The sequence below is a fragment of the Leuresthes tenuis genome, unplaced genomic scaffold (assembly GCF_036924035.1).
Source record: "Leuresthes tenuis unplaced genomic scaffold, fLeuTen1.0.hap1 SCAF_10, whole genome shotgun sequence".
Lineage (NCBI taxonomy): Eukaryota > Metazoa > Chordata > Actinopteri > Atheriniformes > Atherinopsidae > Leuresthes > Leuresthes tenuis.
The window spans coordinates 26,947,477-26,963,470 of NW_027325364.1; the positions used below are offsets into that span (position 1 = coordinate 26,947,477).

At 44.7% G+C, this 15,994-nt stretch overlaps 6 non-coding genes across 6 annotated transcripts; 4 read left to right on the forward strand and 2 right to left on the reverse strand.

Annotated features, from left to right (window-relative positions):
• Window positions 1-4,889: 4,889 nt before the first annotated feature.
• LOC140317344 (U5 spliceosomal RNA) lies at window positions 4,890-5,003 on the forward strand. The gene has a single exon (XR_011917667.1). It is a non-coding gene; the product is annotated as a U5 spliceosomal RNA (small nuclear RNA).
• A 308-nt stretch (window positions 5,004-5,311) lies between these two features.
• LOC140317097 (U2 spliceosomal RNA) lies at window positions 5,312-5,495 on the forward strand. Its single transcript, XR_011917444.1, has one exon. It is a non-coding gene; the product is annotated as a U2 spliceosomal RNA (small nuclear RNA).
• A 2,279-nt stretch (window positions 5,496-7,774) lies between these two features.
• On the forward strand, window positions 7,775-7,888 carry LOC140317189 (U5 spliceosomal RNA). Its single transcript, XR_011917524.1, has one exon. It is a non-coding gene; the product is annotated as a U5 spliceosomal RNA (small nuclear RNA).
• A 316-nt stretch (window positions 7,889-8,204) lies between these two features.
• LOC140317066 (U2 spliceosomal RNA) lies at window positions 8,205-8,395 on the forward strand. Its single transcript, XR_011917415.1, has one exon. It is a non-coding gene; the product is annotated as a U2 spliceosomal RNA (small nuclear RNA).
• A 2,636-nt stretch (window positions 8,396-11,031) lies between these two features.
• Window positions 11,032-11,222, reverse strand: LOC140317408 (U2 spliceosomal RNA). Its single transcript, XR_011917725.1, has one exon. It is a non-coding gene; the product is annotated as a U2 spliceosomal RNA (small nuclear RNA).
• A 313-nt stretch (window positions 11,223-11,535) lies between these two features.
• On the reverse strand, window positions 11,536-11,651 carry LOC140317377 (U5 spliceosomal RNA). Its single transcript, XR_011917697.1, has one exon. It is a non-coding gene; the product is annotated as a U5 spliceosomal RNA (small nuclear RNA).
• Between the last annotated feature and the right edge of the window lie 4,343 nt (window positions 11,652-15,994).

The following is a 15,994-nucleotide window of genomic DNA, read 5'->3' on the forward strand; positions in this document are numbered from 1 at the left end:
GTAATTATGGCTGGACATTCACACCTACTTGCAGCCGAACACAACCTCTCTCGCTTTTGATGATGTATGGACCGGCATTTTTACCTTTTCTAACACATTTTTCAGCAATTATGGTCGGAGATTCACACCTACTCACAGCCGAACAACTCCGCTCCCGCATTTGATGATGTATAGTCGGGCATTCTCACCCTTTCTCATCAGCTTTTTGCAAATTATGATCTGACATTCACACCTACTTGCAGTCGAACAGCTCTGCTCCCGCTTTTGATTATGTTTGGTTGGATATTCGAACCTTTTCTTAACTTCTTTTTACATATTTTGGTTGGACGTTCACACCTTCTTGCAGCCGAACACCTCCGCTTCCGCTTTTGATGGTATATATTCGGGCATTCGAACCTTTTCTTACCCGCTTTTTACAAACCATGGTCGGACATTCACACCTTCTTGTAGCCGAACAACTCCGCTCCCGCTATTGATTGTGTACAGTCGGGTATTTTAACCTTTTCTTACCCGCTTTTTACCAACTATTGTTGGACATTCACACCGTCTTACAGCGGAACACCTCCGCTCCCTCTTTTGATGGTGTATGTTCGGCCATTCGAACCTTTTCTTACCCGCATTTTACGAACTATGGTCGGACATTCAAAACTTCTTTTAGCCGAACACATCCACTCCTGCTTTTGATGATGTATGGTTGAGCATTCGCACCTTTTCTTACCCATTTTTTACAAACTATGGTCGGACATTGACACCTTCTTGCAGCTGAACACCTCCTCTCCCGCTTATGATGATGTGTGGTTTGATATTCGAAAATTTTCTTTCATGTTTTCTAGCAATTATTGATGGACATTCAGACCTTCTTGCAGCTGAACACCTCCGCTCCCGTTTTTGATGATGTATAGTCGGGCTTTCGAGCCTTTTCTTCCCCGGTTTTTACAAAATTATTGTTGGACATTCAGACCTTGTTTCAGCCGAAAACCTCCGCTCCCTCTTTTGATCATACATTGTCGGGCATTCGCACCTTCTCTTACCCGCTTTTTACAAACCAGGGTCGGACTTTCACACCTTTTAGTAGCCGAACAACTCCGCTCCCGCTATTGATTGTGTACAGTCGGGTATTTTCACCTTTTCTTACCCGGTTTTTACCAACTATGGTCAGACATTCATACCTTCTTACAGTGGAACACCTCCGCTCCCTCTTTTGATGGTGTATGTTCGGGCATTCGAACCTTTTCTTACCCGCTTTTTACAAACTATGGTCGGACATTAAAACCTTCTTGTAGCCGAACACATCCACTCCTGCTTTTGATGATGTATGGTTGGGCATTCGTACCTTTTCTTACCCATTTTGCAGTAATTATGGGTGGACATTCACACCTTTTTTGCATTTTAACACCTCCTCTCCCGCTTATGATCATGTGCGGTTTGATATTCGAAAATTCTCTTCCATGTTTTCTAGCAATTATTGATGGACATTCAGACCTTCTTGCAGCTGAACACCTCCGCTCCAGGTGTTGATGGTGTATAGTCGGGCTTTCGAGCCTTTTCTTCCCCGATTTTTACAAATTATGGATGGACATTCAGACCTTCTTTCAGCTGAAAACCTCCGCTCCCTCTTTTGATCATACATTGTCGGGCATTCGCACCTTTTCTTACCTGCTTTTTCAATTCATGGTCGGACTTTGACACCTTTTAGTAGCGGAACAACTCTGCTCCCGCTATTGATTGTGTACAATAGGGTATTTTAACCTTTTCTTACCCGCTTTTTGCCAATTACTGTTGGACATTCCCACCTTCTTACAGCGGAACACCTCCGCTCCCTCCTTTGATGGTGTATGTTCGGGCATTCGAACCTTTTCTTACCCGCTTTTTACAAACTATGGTCAGACATTCAAACCTTCTTGTAGCCGAACACATCCACTCCTGCTTTTGATGATGGGTATTCAAACCTACTTGTTGCCCGCTTTTCATTAATTATGGGTGGACAAACACACCTTGTCGCAGCCAAACACCTCCGCTCCCTGTTAGGATCATGTATGGTTGGGCATTCGTACCTTTTCTTACCCATTTTGCAGTAATTATGGGTGGACATTCACACTTTCTTGCATTTGAACACCTCCTCTCCCGCTTATGATCATGTGCGGTTTGATATTCGAAAATTCTCTTCCATGTTTTCTAGCAATTATTGATGGACATTCAGACCTTCTTGCAGCTGAACACCTCCGCTCCAGCTGTTGATGGTGTATAGTCGGGCTTTCGAGCCTTTTCTTCCCAGATTTTTATAAAATATGGATTGACATTCAGACCTTGTTTCAGCCGAAAACCTCCGCTCCCTCTTTTGATCATACATTGTCGGGCATTCGCACCTTTTCTTACCTGCTTTTTGCCAACTATGGTCGGACATTCACACCTTCTTACAGCGGAACACCTCCGCTCCCTCCTTTGATGGTGTATGTTCGGGCATTCGAACCTTTTCTTACCCGCTTTTTACAAACTATGGTCAGACATTCACACCTTCTTGCAGCCGAACACTTCCGCTCTACCTTTTAGTGTTCTATGGGGTATTCACACCTTTTTTTTCACCGCATTTTATAGATTATGGTTGTAAATTCTCACCCACTCTTATCCGAAGACCTCTCCTCCTGCTTTGGTTAATATATAGTCGGGCATTCGAACCTTTTCTTACCCGCTTTTTACAAATTATGGTCGAACATTCACACCTACTTGCAGCCGAACACCTCCGCTCCCGCTTTTGATGGTGTATAGTCGGGCTTTCGAGCCTTTTCTTCCCCGGTTTTTACAAATTATGGTTGGACATTCAGACCTTGCAGCCGAAAACCTCCGCTCCCTCTTTTGATCATACATTGTCAGGCATTCGCACCTACTTGCAGCCGAATACTTCCGCTCCACCTTTTAGTGATGTATGGTTGGCATTTGCACCTTTTCTTACCCTTTCTTACCCTACTGATTGCTTAAGATTAAGTTGTTTTTTCTCAAACTACAACATTTTTTTAATTGTTGAAACTTGATTTGAAGTGGATAAATAAGGAGGACAAACAGTTTTGAGTCAGGCTGATAGAAGGAATTAATTTTATAGCAAAATCTGTATTTCGTCATATGTCGAGAGATGCGTATTGCTGAAGAAGTACAAAGTACAACGTTGTTTATCGTTGAAACTTGATTAGACATGAATAAATATGAAGGACAAAGCAGTCTTAACTTGGTTAGAGTTAAGGTTTTATAGGAGAATCCGAATTCGTGCATAACTCGTAAAATAGAGCTTATTTTCGGATTCCTGAAGAATGAGTCTGGTTCTTTCTCATAATACAAAGTTTGTTGTTTATTGTTGAAACTTCATCAGAAGTGAAGAAATAAATGAATGCCTATCAACAAATGTGGGATCTAAACTCTAGTGCTTCCTCTAAAATAATTTCCTTTCTCAATTCAGAAATGTGTGTGTGTAAGTTACAACACCCGTGACACCAAAACGGCTTTCTTTTCTCTCTTTTCTCTACACTCTGCACTGTGAGAACACACACCAAATCAGAAAGGCTTTTTTCTCTCTTTTCTACATTATGGACTGTGGGGACACAAAACCGCTCTCTCTTTTTTTTTTTGATTGTGTGCCAGGGCGTTGTCTCACGTATTAGATTATGCTTACGATACGAATGGGTTTATCAGTCACATCAGAATCCATACATACTGATCCTCCCGTAATAAAATGGTCGGATCTTATCAAACACACTTTGTTTCTTGTGACAATCAAGTCAGCGAAACAGCGTATACACATCAAGACACTGAATCAAGTTTGCCACAAGAACTCATAAGTTTGGCAGTATTGCTCTGCCGTCAGCAATCATACACCCATTTTATTTTCGTGAGACATGTGCAGGCACCTGTTCATCTACTGTTCTATCACTATGAATTAGTTTATCTATTATCAATAAGGATACTTCTACAACTACTATCAAAGTATGTCCAGACTTCTTATGTTGTCAGTTGCTATATATGAATAAGTGGGTAGCTACTGACAAGCATTAAGCATGTCACACAGCCCAAACATATAACATTTCAGGACACACCACACAGTTAACAACCACCGTGAAGTGTCAAAGCCCAAACATGTAACATTCAACAGGACACTTACACAAGACATTCTAATCAAACAGTCAGACAACATACAAGAACATATACCCCAGCCGGCATTGCTCCCTGCCTATTTTCCTACAGCTCACTATGTGTGCGCACACCTTTATTCACAAACTCTTCAACTTATACTCTTTTACCAAAGCTGCTACAGCTCGATTGGCCGAATACCCTTAGATCCTATTTCGGTGAATTTGACATCTGCCTTACATGTAACAGATTAGCGGTTTAGCAGTTTTAATTTAGTTTGAGTGAAGGAATTCATTTTATAGCAAAATCCGAAATCGTGAAGAACTCATGAAAGTAAGCTTATTCTCGGATTCCTGAAACTTTAGATTTGCTCTTTCTTTTACTGCAAAGTACAACGTTGTTTTTTTTTTGTTTAAATCTTTCTAGACATGGTAAATATGAAGGACAAAGCAGTTTTAACATAGTTTGAGTGAAGGAATTCATTTTATAGATAAAATCCCAAGAGTCTGCTGAGAAAAGAGAGTGAATGCGAAGTAGACTTTAACACGGCTCTGGGAGCGAGCCGAGTGTGGGCTAACCGGGAGAATTGCTTGAAAGAAACGCGACACCGAATGAGCGGTCAGAACAAAGCCTCAATACGGTGTTCCCGTGGTGTTTTTGTTGCTGCCTTGTCGATTGCACAGGGGCAAGCGTTTCAACCAAGCAACGCTCACCATGGGGAAGGTGGCTATGGCAACTAGCCTGATGCCCTGCTCCCGCAGTGACGGATAATCGTACTCTGGTTTCTCTTCATAACATACAAGTCTTTCGCCTTTTACTAAAGACTTTCGTGGAGAGCAGCACTAATGAGTTGTTTCTATTTTTGGCAGGCTTTACCTTTGCGGGTGAAGCCCTTTCTGTCTGTGCAAAAGAAATCTTGTTACTGTGCAGAGTGACTTCTCTGAGTAGAGTCGCCTTACTTGTTGCGATTGTGCCGATGTTCGAAGCTGGAGTGCAAAGTTGTTGCTTGAATGGTGCTTGCTGGAGCATGCGGGAGTGCAAAGTTATACCATTTAAAAGGGCTGAAGAGTGCTCAGTGCAGCGGGTGGGCGGAGGTGCAACGTGACACTCTGGCCACCTATGGCCATAAAAAGAACACTGCTACAAGTGCGCATTGTGCCAGCAAGGGCCCTCGGACCTGAAACAGTGGACAGTTATCGCTTCTCGGCCTTTTGGCTAAGATCAAGTGTAGTATCTGTTCTTATCAGTTTAATGTGTCCTCTATACGAGGACTACATATTAAATGGATTTTTAAGAATAGGAGTTGAAAAAGAAGCTTGCTCCGTTCACTCCAAGCATCGACCCAGTACTGCAGTGCCGCTGGGAACGGTGCGCTCTTCTCTGCTCTTGTGAAAAAGCAAACAGCGGTGCAGGATGGAAGTTTCAGGGAGCCCAAGATGAAACTTTCTTTTAATCTGCTGAGAAAAGAGAGTGAATGCGAAGTAGACTTTAACACAGCTCTGGAAGCGAGCCGAGTGTGGGCTAACCGGGAGAATTGCTTGAAAGAAACGCGACACCGAATGAGTGGTCAGAACAAAGCCTCAATACGGTGTTCCCGTGGTGTTTGTGGCTGCCTTGTCTTTTGCACAGAGTAAAAGACAAGGCAGCCATCGAATAGGGCCCGATTGTTCCTACTTGGTCAGCCGAGGAGCAAGGGGGGGGGGAGCAAGCGTCTCAACCAAGCAAATCCCACCAAGTAGGAACAATCGGGCCCTATTCGATTGCTGCAACACCTGAAAGAGATATTGATGCGAGACCCGATCAAAAGCTTTTTCAAAGTCTAAATTTAAGATGACAAGCCGGGTGTTTCTGTCTCTAGCGTAATCAATGATGTCTCGAATCAGTACGAGGCTGTCGGTGAGTTGTCTCTCTGAGATGGCACAAGCCTGGTCTGGGTGAATTACCTCCTCTAAAACAGAGGACATCCGTGTCGTTAAAACCTTGCTAAAAAGTTTACAGTCAAAGTTTAAAAGTGTGATGGGCCTCCAATTCTTTAGGTCAGTCTTATCATTTTTATCAAAAGTGAAGAAATAAATGAATGCCTATCAACAAATGTTGGATCTAAACTCTAGTGCTTCCTCTAAAATAATTTCCTTTCTCAATTTAGAAATGTGTGTGTGTAAGTCACAACACCCGTGACACCAAAACGGCTTTCTTTTCTCTACACTCTGCACTGTGAGCACACACACCAAATCAGAAAGGCTTTTTTCTCTCTTTTCTACATTATGGACTGTGGGGACACAAAACCGCTCTCTCTTTTTTTTTTTATCGTGTGCCAGGGCGTTGTCTCACGTATTAGATTGTGCTTAAGATACGAATGGGTTTTATCAGTCACATCAGAATCCATACATACTGATCCTCCCGTAATAAAATGGTCGGATCTTATCAAACACACTTTGTTTCTTGTGACAATCAAGTCAGCGAAACAGCGTATACACGTCAAGACACTGAATCAAGTTTGCCACAAGAACTCATAAGTTTGGCAGTATTGCTCTGCCGTCAGCAATCATACATCAATTTTATTTTCGTGAGACATGTGCAGGCACCTGTTCATCTACTGTTCTATCACTATGAATTAGTTTATCTATTATCAATAAGGATACTTCTACAACTACTCTATCAAAGTATGTCCGGACTTCTTACGTTGTCAGTTGCTATATATGAATAAGTGGGTAGCTACTGAGAAGCATTAAGCATGTCACACAGCCCAAACATATAACATTTCAGGACACACCACACAGTTAACAACCACAGTGAAGCGTGTCAAAGCCCAAACATGTAACATTCAACAGGACACTTACACAACACATTCAAATCAAACAGTCAGACAACATACAAGAACATATACCCCAGTCGGCATTGCTCCCTGCCTATTTTCCTACAGCTCACCATGTGTGCGCACACCTTTATTCACAAACTCTTCAACTTATACTCTTTTACCGAAGCTGCTACAGCTCGATTGGCCGAATACCGAATAATCCTAATTCGGTGAATTTGACATCTGCCTTACATGTAACAGATTAGCGGTTTAGCAGTTTTAATTTAGTTTGAGTGAAGGAATTCATTTTATAGCAAAATCCGAAATCGTGAAGAACTCATGAAAGTAAGCTTATTCTCGGATTCCTGAAACTTTAGATTTGCTATTTCTTTTACTGCAAAGTACAACGTTGGTTTTTTTGTTTAAATCTTTCAAGACATGGTAAATATGAAGGACAAAGCAGTTTTAACATAGTTTGAGTGAAGGAATTCATTTTATTGATAAAATCCCAAAAGTCTGCTGAGAAAAGAGAGTGAATGCGAAGTAGACTTTAACACGGCTCTGGGAGCGAGCCGAGTGCGGGCTAACCGGGAGAATTGCTTGAAAGAAACGCGACACCGAATGAGCGGTCAGAACAAAGCCTCAATACGGTTTTCCCGTGGTGTTTTTGTTGCTGCCTTGTCTTTTGCACAGAGTAAAAGACAAGGCAGCCATCGAATAGAGCCCGATTGTTCCTACTTGGTCAGCCGAGGAGCAAGGGGGGGGGGGGGGAAGCAGGCGTCTCAACCAAGCAAAGCTCACCATGGGGAAGGTGGCTATGCCAACTAGCCTGATGCCCTGCTCCCGCAGTGACGGATAATCGTACTCTGGTTTCTCTTCATAACGTACAAGTCTTTCGCCTTTTACTAAAGACTTCTGTGGAGAGCAGCACTAATGAGTTGTTTCTATTTTTGGCAGTCTTTACCTTTGCGGGTGAAGCCCTTTCTGTCTGTGCAAAAGAAATCTTGTTACTGTGCAGAGTGACTTCTCTGAGTAGAGTCGCCTTACTTGTTGCGACTGTGCCGATGTTCGAAGCTGGAGTGCAAAGTTGTTGCTTGAATGGTGCTTGCTGGAGCGTGCGGGAGTGCAAAGTTATACCATTTAAAAGGGCTGAAGAGTGCTCAGTGCAGCAGGTGGGCGGAGGTGCAAAGTGACACTCTGGCCACCTATGGCCATAAAAAGAACAGGGGTGTTAGCGGACAAGTGCGCATTGTGCCAGGAAGGGCCCTCGAACGTGAACCAGTGGACAGTTGTCGCTTCTCGGCCTTTTGGCTAAGATCAAGTGTAGTATCTGTTCTTATCAGTTTAATATCTGATATGTCCTCTATACGAGGACTACATATTAAATGGATTTTTAGCAATAGGAGTTGAAAAAGAAGCTTGCTCCGTTCACTCCAAGCATTGACCCCGTACTGCAGTGCCGCTGGGAACGGTGCGCTCTTCTCTACTCTTGTGAAAAAGCAAACAGCGGTGCAGGATGCAAGTTTCAGGGAGCCCAAGATGAAACTTTCTTTTAGTCTGCTGAGAAAAGAGAGTGAATGCGAAGTAGACTTTAACACGGCTCTGGGAGCGAGTCGAGTGCGGGCTAACCGGGAGAATTGCTTGAAAGAAACGCCATACCAAATGAGCGGTCAGAACAAAGCCTCAATACGGTGTTCCCGTTGTGTTTTTGTTGCTGCCGCTGTTTGCTTTTTCACAAGAGCGCACCTGTTGAGGGGGGGGCCTGGGGGGGCCTGGGTGATGGTGGGTCTCAGGCCCGGGCTGCTGCGACTGGTGTGACCGGGTGGTTTGTTTGTTTGTTTTTTGTTGTTGTTTGTTTGTTTTTTGTAGAGGTCCTCCGGAGTGGGGTTGGGTTGAGTGGGGTGGGGCGGGATGGGTACCTTCTGGGGGTACAGTAGCTCCCAGAATATGGTCGCTGCAGGCCCCGAGCCTGGTGGACATCAGGCCCTCCTGTCCTGTGTTGGCTCCCTTTTAAAAAGTACAGAACTTAGAACAGGTCTAGTCCCTGGCTTTCGGCAGAACTGTCTTCTTTACTTTTTTTTTTCTTCCCCTTATCGTGTTCAGCATTATGGCAGCAGAATTGTAGTCTGAATACCTTTGATGCCAAACAGATTTGCTTTGCCAAGGGAAGTTTTATAAATGTAAAGCTCCCCTTGATGCCCATTTATTTATTTCTGTTTACAATATATGACATGTAATAGAACTGAACCGGACCGGGGGACAAGGAAAGAAGAAGAGGAAAGAAGAGAAAAACAGAACATACATCGCATACAACACAGCTGTGGATATAGATGACCTGAGACGACATGATAATACATCAACTGCTTAGCGACCATACTACTGGACTAATGAATGTGGTTGTGTGTTTGTGAGAACATGCAACACCCATGGCACAGGACCTACATGATAACCGTGCTTAGTTATGAGTGTATAAGCGTACAGGGCCACAATCCACAGCCCCCCCAAGCAATCAGAAGCAGGCAGAGAGGGCCACAAGACCCAGGCCACCAGCAGCCCCCACAGAGCACAGAACCCAGGAAGCCCACCGCAGGGGCAACCACGCATCCACCCAGAAGACTGCAGAGGAAGCCCCCGGAAAGAGCCCCCATAAGCATAGGGCAGAGGCCCTCCGGGAGCCAGGGGCAACAGCCCACCGACGTCGCCAGGCCCCAGCCGCCCAGACATGGGCCGTGCACTGGATCCGGGCCCCAGGAGCCCGAGCGCCCCCAAACCCCCCGACAGAGGCCCCACCCAATACCCAGGAGGGCCAAGCGCCCCAGACAGCCACACAGTGGGTCAGCGCCTGCCCCAGCACCCCTGGCCAAGTGCCCTGGGAGTCAAGACGTGCCCACAGGTGGGTGAAGTCGCGAGCAGCGGAGAGAGGCCACGCCGCCCCCCCCCATCGGGAGAAGCACAGGCAGGCCAGGCGACAGCAAGTCCAAGATCCAGGCCCAATCATTACCACACACACTTTCATGTCCCATACATCCACACGTCCTCCCTCCCTCGACTCCGCTGGGGTGTAGTGCAGCGGGCACACCAGGGGGCCAGCAGCCCCCCAGCCACCACAGACCCCAAACCAGCAGAACAATTAATTAATCCTCCTGGCCCCTCCCGCCCCGAGCAGCAACCAGGAAGCAGGGGTGTGCGAAGAAGACCCCTCCCCTCACCCTTCTGGCTCTTCAATATTTTCTAATAGTGAGCAATTAAAATTGAGGGGCAGCCAAACTTGTAGAACTGGGAGCGTGGCCCTCTGGGCAGCCTACATACCCAAAGAGCCCCGCCCACCAGATGCCACTCAGTGTAACCACCCCCCAAGACCTAATGTGTGTGTGTGAGTGTGTTTGATAAGTAGTAATGTCTAAGGTGTAATTAAAACAGGGGTGGGAACTGCAGAGTGCAACTACTGCAGAGTCCACTACACCCCACCGAACACACACGCCCCCAAAACCCTTCATGTGTGAGTGTGTGCTGTGTACAGGAGCCAGAAGGGAGAATGGGGATATACACTGGGGGCAGCCAGGGACTGGCTGCAATAGGCATCCCCGCTACCAGGGAGCCAACACAGGACAGGAGGGCCTGATGTCCACCCGGCTCGGGGCCTGCAGCGACCATATTCTGGGAGCTACTGTACCCCCAGAAGGTACCCATCCCGCCCCACCCCACTCAACCCAACCCCACTCCGGAGGACCTCTACAAAAAACAAACAAACAACAACAAAAAACAAACAAACAAACCACCCGGTCACACCAGTCGCAGCAGCCCGGGCCTGAGACCCACCATCACCCAGGCCCCCCCAGAGCCCCCCTCAACAGGTGCGCTCTTGTGAAAAAGCAAACAGCGGCAGCAACAAAAACACAACGGGAACACCGTATTGAGGCTTTGTTCTGACCGCTCATTTGGTATGGCGTTTCTTTCAAGCAATTCTCCCGGTTAGCCGACACTCGGCTCGCTCCCATAGCCGGGTTAAAGTCTACATCGCATTCACTCTCTTTTCTCAGCAGACTAAAAGAAAGTTTCATCTTGGGCTCCCTGAAACTTGCATCCTGCACCGCTGTTTGCTTTTTCACAAGAGTAGAGAAGAGCGCACCGTTCCCAGCGGCACTGCAGTACGGGGTCAATGCTTGGAGTGAACGGAGCAAGCTACTTTTTCAACTCCTATTGCTAAAAATCCATTTAATATGTAGTCCTCGTATAGAGGACATATCAGATATTAAACTGATAAGAACAGATACTACACTTGATCTTAGCCAAAAGGCCGAGAAGCGACAACTGTCCACTGGTTCACGTCCGAGGGCCCTTCCTGGCACAATGCGCACTTGTCCGCTAACACCCCTGTTCTTTTTATGGCCATAGGTGGCCAGAGTGTCACTTTGCACCTCCGCCCACCCGCTGCACTGAGCACTCTTCAGCCCTTTTAAATGGTATAACTTTGCACTCCCGCACGCTCCAGCAAGCACCATTCAAGCAACAACTTTGCACTCCAGCTTCGAACATCGGCACAGTCGCAACAAGTAAGGCGACTCTACTCAGAGAAGTCACTCTGCACAGTAACAAGATTTCTTTTGCACAGACAGAAAGGGCTTCACCGCCAAAGGTAAGCCTGCCAAAAATAGAAACAACTCATTAGTGCTGCTCTCCACAGAAGTCTTTAGTAAAAGGTGAAAGACTTGTACGTTATGAAGAGAAACCAGAGTACGATTATCCGTCACTGCGGGAGCAGGGCATCAGGCTAGTTGGCATAGCCACCTTCCCCATGGTGAGCTTTGCTTGGTTGAAACGCTTGCTCTCCCCCCCCCCCCCCTTGCTCCTCGGCTGACCAAGTAGGAACAATCGGGCCCTATTCGATGGCTGCCTTGTCTTTTACTCTGTGCAAAAGACAAGGCAGCAACAAAAACACCACGGGAAAACCGTATTGAGGCTTTGTTCTGACCGCTCATTCGGTGTCGCGTTTCTTTCAAGCAATTCTCCCGGTTAGCCCGCACTCGGCTCGCTCCCAGAGCCGTGTTAAAGTCTACTTCGCATTCACTCTCTTTTCTCAGCAGACTCTTGGGATTTTATCAATAAAATGAATTCCTTCACTCAAACTATGTTAAAACTGCTTTGTCCTTCATATTTACCATGTCTTGAAAGATTTAAACAAAAAAACCAACGTTGTACTTTGCAGTAAACGAAATAGCAAATCTAAAGTTTCAGGAATCCGAGAATAAGCTTACTTTCATGAGTTCTTCACGATTTCGGATTTTGCTATAAAATGAATTCCTTCACTCAAACTAAATTAAAACTGCTAAACCGCTAATCTGTTACATGTAAGGCAGATGTCAAATTCACCGAATTAGGATTATTCGGTATTCGGCCAATCGAGCTGTAGCAGCTTCGGTAAAAGAGTATAAGTTGAAGAGTTTGTGAATAAAGGTGTGCACACACATAGTGAGCTGTAGGAAAATTGGCAGGGAGCAATGCCGGCTGGGGTATATGTTCTTGTATGTTGTCTGACTGTTTGATTTGAATGTGTTGTGTAAGTGTCCTGTTGAATGTTACATGTTTGGGCTTTGACACTTCACGGTGGTTGTTAACTGTGTGGTGTGTCCTGAAATGTTATATGTTTGGGCTGTGTGACATGCTTAATGCTTGTCAGTAGCTACCCACTTATTCATATATAGCAACTGACAACATAAGAAGTCTGGACATACTTTGATAGTAGTTGTCGAAGTATCCTTATTGATAATAGATAAACTAATTCATAGTGATAGAACAGTAGATGAACAGGTGCCTGCACATGTCTCACGAAAATAAAATGGGTGTATGATTGCTGACGGCAGAGCAATACTGCCAAACTTATGAGTTCTTGTGGCAAACTTGATTCAGTGTCTTGACGTGTATACGCTGTTTCGCTGACTTGATTGTCACAAGAAACAAAGTGTGTTTGATAAGATCCGACCATTTTATTACGGGAGGATCAGTATGTATGGATTCTGATGTGACTGATAAACCCATTCGTATCTTAAGCATAATCTAATACGTGAGACAACGCCCTGGCACACAATCAAAAAAAAAAAAGAGAGAGCGGTTTTGTGTCCCCACAGTCCATAATGTAGAAAAGAGAGAAAAAAGCCTTTCTGATTTGGTGTGTGTTCTCACATTGCAGAGTGTAGAGAAAAGAGAGAAAAGAAAGCCGTTTTGGTGTCACGGGTGTTGTAACTTACACACACACATTTCTGAATTGAGAAAGGAAATTATTTTAGAGGAAGCACTAGAGTTTAGATCCCACATTTGTTGATAGGCATTCATTTATTTCATCACTTCTGATGAAGTTTCAACAATAAACAACAAACTTTGTATTATGAGAAAGAACCAGACTCATTCTTCAGGAATCCGAAAATAAGCTCTATTTTACGAGTTATGCACGAATTCGGATTCTCCTATAAAACCTTAACTCTAACCAAGTTAAGACTGCTTTGTCCTTCATATTTATTCATGTCTAATCAAGTTTCAACGATAAACAACGTTGTACTTTGTACTTCTTCAGCAATAAGCATCTCTCGACATATGACGAAATACAGATTTTGCTATAAAATTAATTCCTTCTATCAGCCTGACTCAAAACTGTTTGTCCTCCTTATTTATCCACTTCAAATCAAGTTTCAACAATTAAAAAAATGTTGTAGTTTGAGAAAAAACAACTTAATCTTAAGCAATCAGTAGGGTAAGAAAGGGTAAGAAAAGGTGCAAATGCCAACCATACATCACTAAAAGGTGGAGCGGAAGTATTCGGCTGCAAGTAGGTGCGAATGCCTGACAATGTATGATCAAAAGAGGGAGCGGAGGTTTTCGGCTGCAAGGTCTGAATGTCCAACCATAATTTGTAAAAACCGGGGAAGAAAAGGCTCGAAAGCCCGACTATACACCATCAAAAGCGGGAGCGGAGGTGTTCGGCTGCAAGTAGGTGTGAATGTTCGACCATAATTTGTAAAAAGCGGGTAAGAAAAGGTTCGAATGCCCAACTATATATTAACCAAAGCAGGAGGAGAGGTCTTCGGATAAGAGTGGGTGAGAATTTACAACCATAATCTATAAAATGCGGTGAAAAAAAAGGTGTGAATACCCCATAGAACACTAAAAGGTAGAGCGGAAGTGTTCGGCTGCAAGAAGGTGTGAATGTCTGACCATAGTTTGTAAAAAGCGGGTAAGAAAAGGTTCGAATGCCCGAACATACACCATCAAAGGAGGGAGCGGAGGTGTTCCGCTGTAAGAAGGTGTGAATGTCCGACCATAGTTGGCAAAAAGCAGGTAAGAAAAGGTTAAAATACCCGATTGTACACAATCAATAGCGGGAGCAGAGTTGTTCCGCTACTAAAAGGTGTGAAAGTCCGACCATGGTTTGTAAAAAGCGGGTAAGAAAAGGTGCGAATGCCCGACAATGTATGATCAAAAGAGGGAGCGGAGGTTTTCGGCTGAAACAAGGTCTGAATGTCCATCCATATTTTGTAAAATTCTGGGAAGAAAAGGCTCGAAAGCCCGACTATACACCATCAACAGCTGGAGCGGAGGTGTTCAGCTGCAAGAAGGTCTGAATGTCCATCAATAATTGCTAGAAAACATGGAAGAGAATTTTCGAATATCAAACCGCACATGATCATAAGCGGGAGAGGAGGTGTTCAAATGCAAGAAGGTGTGAATGTCCACCCATAATTACTGCAAAATGGGTAAGAAAAGGTACGAATGCCCAACCATACATGATCCTAACAGGGAGCGGAGGTGTTTGGCTGCGACAAGGTGTGTTTGTCCACCCATAATTAATGAAAAGCGGGCAACAAGTAGGTTTGAATACCCATCATCAAAAGCAGGAGTGGATGTGTTCGGCTACAAGAAGGTTTGAATGTCTGACCATAGTTTGTAAAAAGCGGGTAAGAAAAGGTTCGAATGCCCGAACATACACCATCAAAGGAGGGAGCGGAGGTGTTCCGCTGTAAGAAGGTGGGAATGTCCAACAGTAATTGGCAAAAAGCGGGTAAGAAAAGGTTAAAATACCCTATTGTACACAATCAATAGCGGGAGCAGAGTTGTTCCACTAGTAAAAGGTGTCAAAGTCCGACCATGAATTGAAAAAGCAGGTAAGAAAAGGTACGAATGCCCAACCATACATCATCAAAAGCAGGAGTGGATGTGTTCGGCTACAAGAAGGTTTTAATGTCCGACCATAGTTTGTAAAAAGCGGGTAAGAAAAGGTTCGAATGCCCGAACATACACCATCAAAAGAGGGAGCGGAGGTGTTCCACTGTAAGAAGTTATGAATGTCTGACCATAGTTGGTAAAAAGCGGGTAAGAAAAGGTGAAAATACCCGACTGTACACAATCAATAGCGGGAGCGGAGTTGTTTGGCTACTAAAAGGTGTGAAAGTCCGACCCTGGTTTGTAAAAAGCGGGTAAGAGAAGGTGCGAATGCCCGACAATGTATGATCAAAAGAGGGAGCGGAGGTTTTCGGCTGCAAGAAGGTCTGAATGTCCAACAATAATTTTGTAAAAACCGGGGAAGAAAAGGCTCGAAAGCCCGACTATACATCATCAAAAGCGGGAGCGGAGGTGTTCAGCTGCAAGAAGGTCTGAATGTCCATCAATAATTGCTAGAAAACATGAAAGAAAATTTTCGAATATCAAAGCACACATCATCATAAGCGGGAGAGGAGGTGTTCAGCCGCAAGAAGGTGTGAATTTCCGACCATAGTTTGTAAAAAATGGGTAAGAAAAGGTGCGAATGCTCAACCATACATCATCAAAAGCAGGAGTGGATGTGTTCGGCTAAAAGAAGTTTTGAATGTCCGACCATAGTTCGTAAAATGCGGGTAAGAAAAGGTTCGAATGCCCGAACATACACCATCAAAAGAGGGAGCGGAGGTGTTCCGCTGTAAGACGGTGTGAATGTCCAACAATAGTTGGTAAAAAGCGGGTAAGAAAAGGTTAAAATACCCGACTGTACACAATCAATAGCGGGAGCGGAGTTGTTCGGCTACAAGAAGGTGTGAAAGTCCGACCATGGTTTGT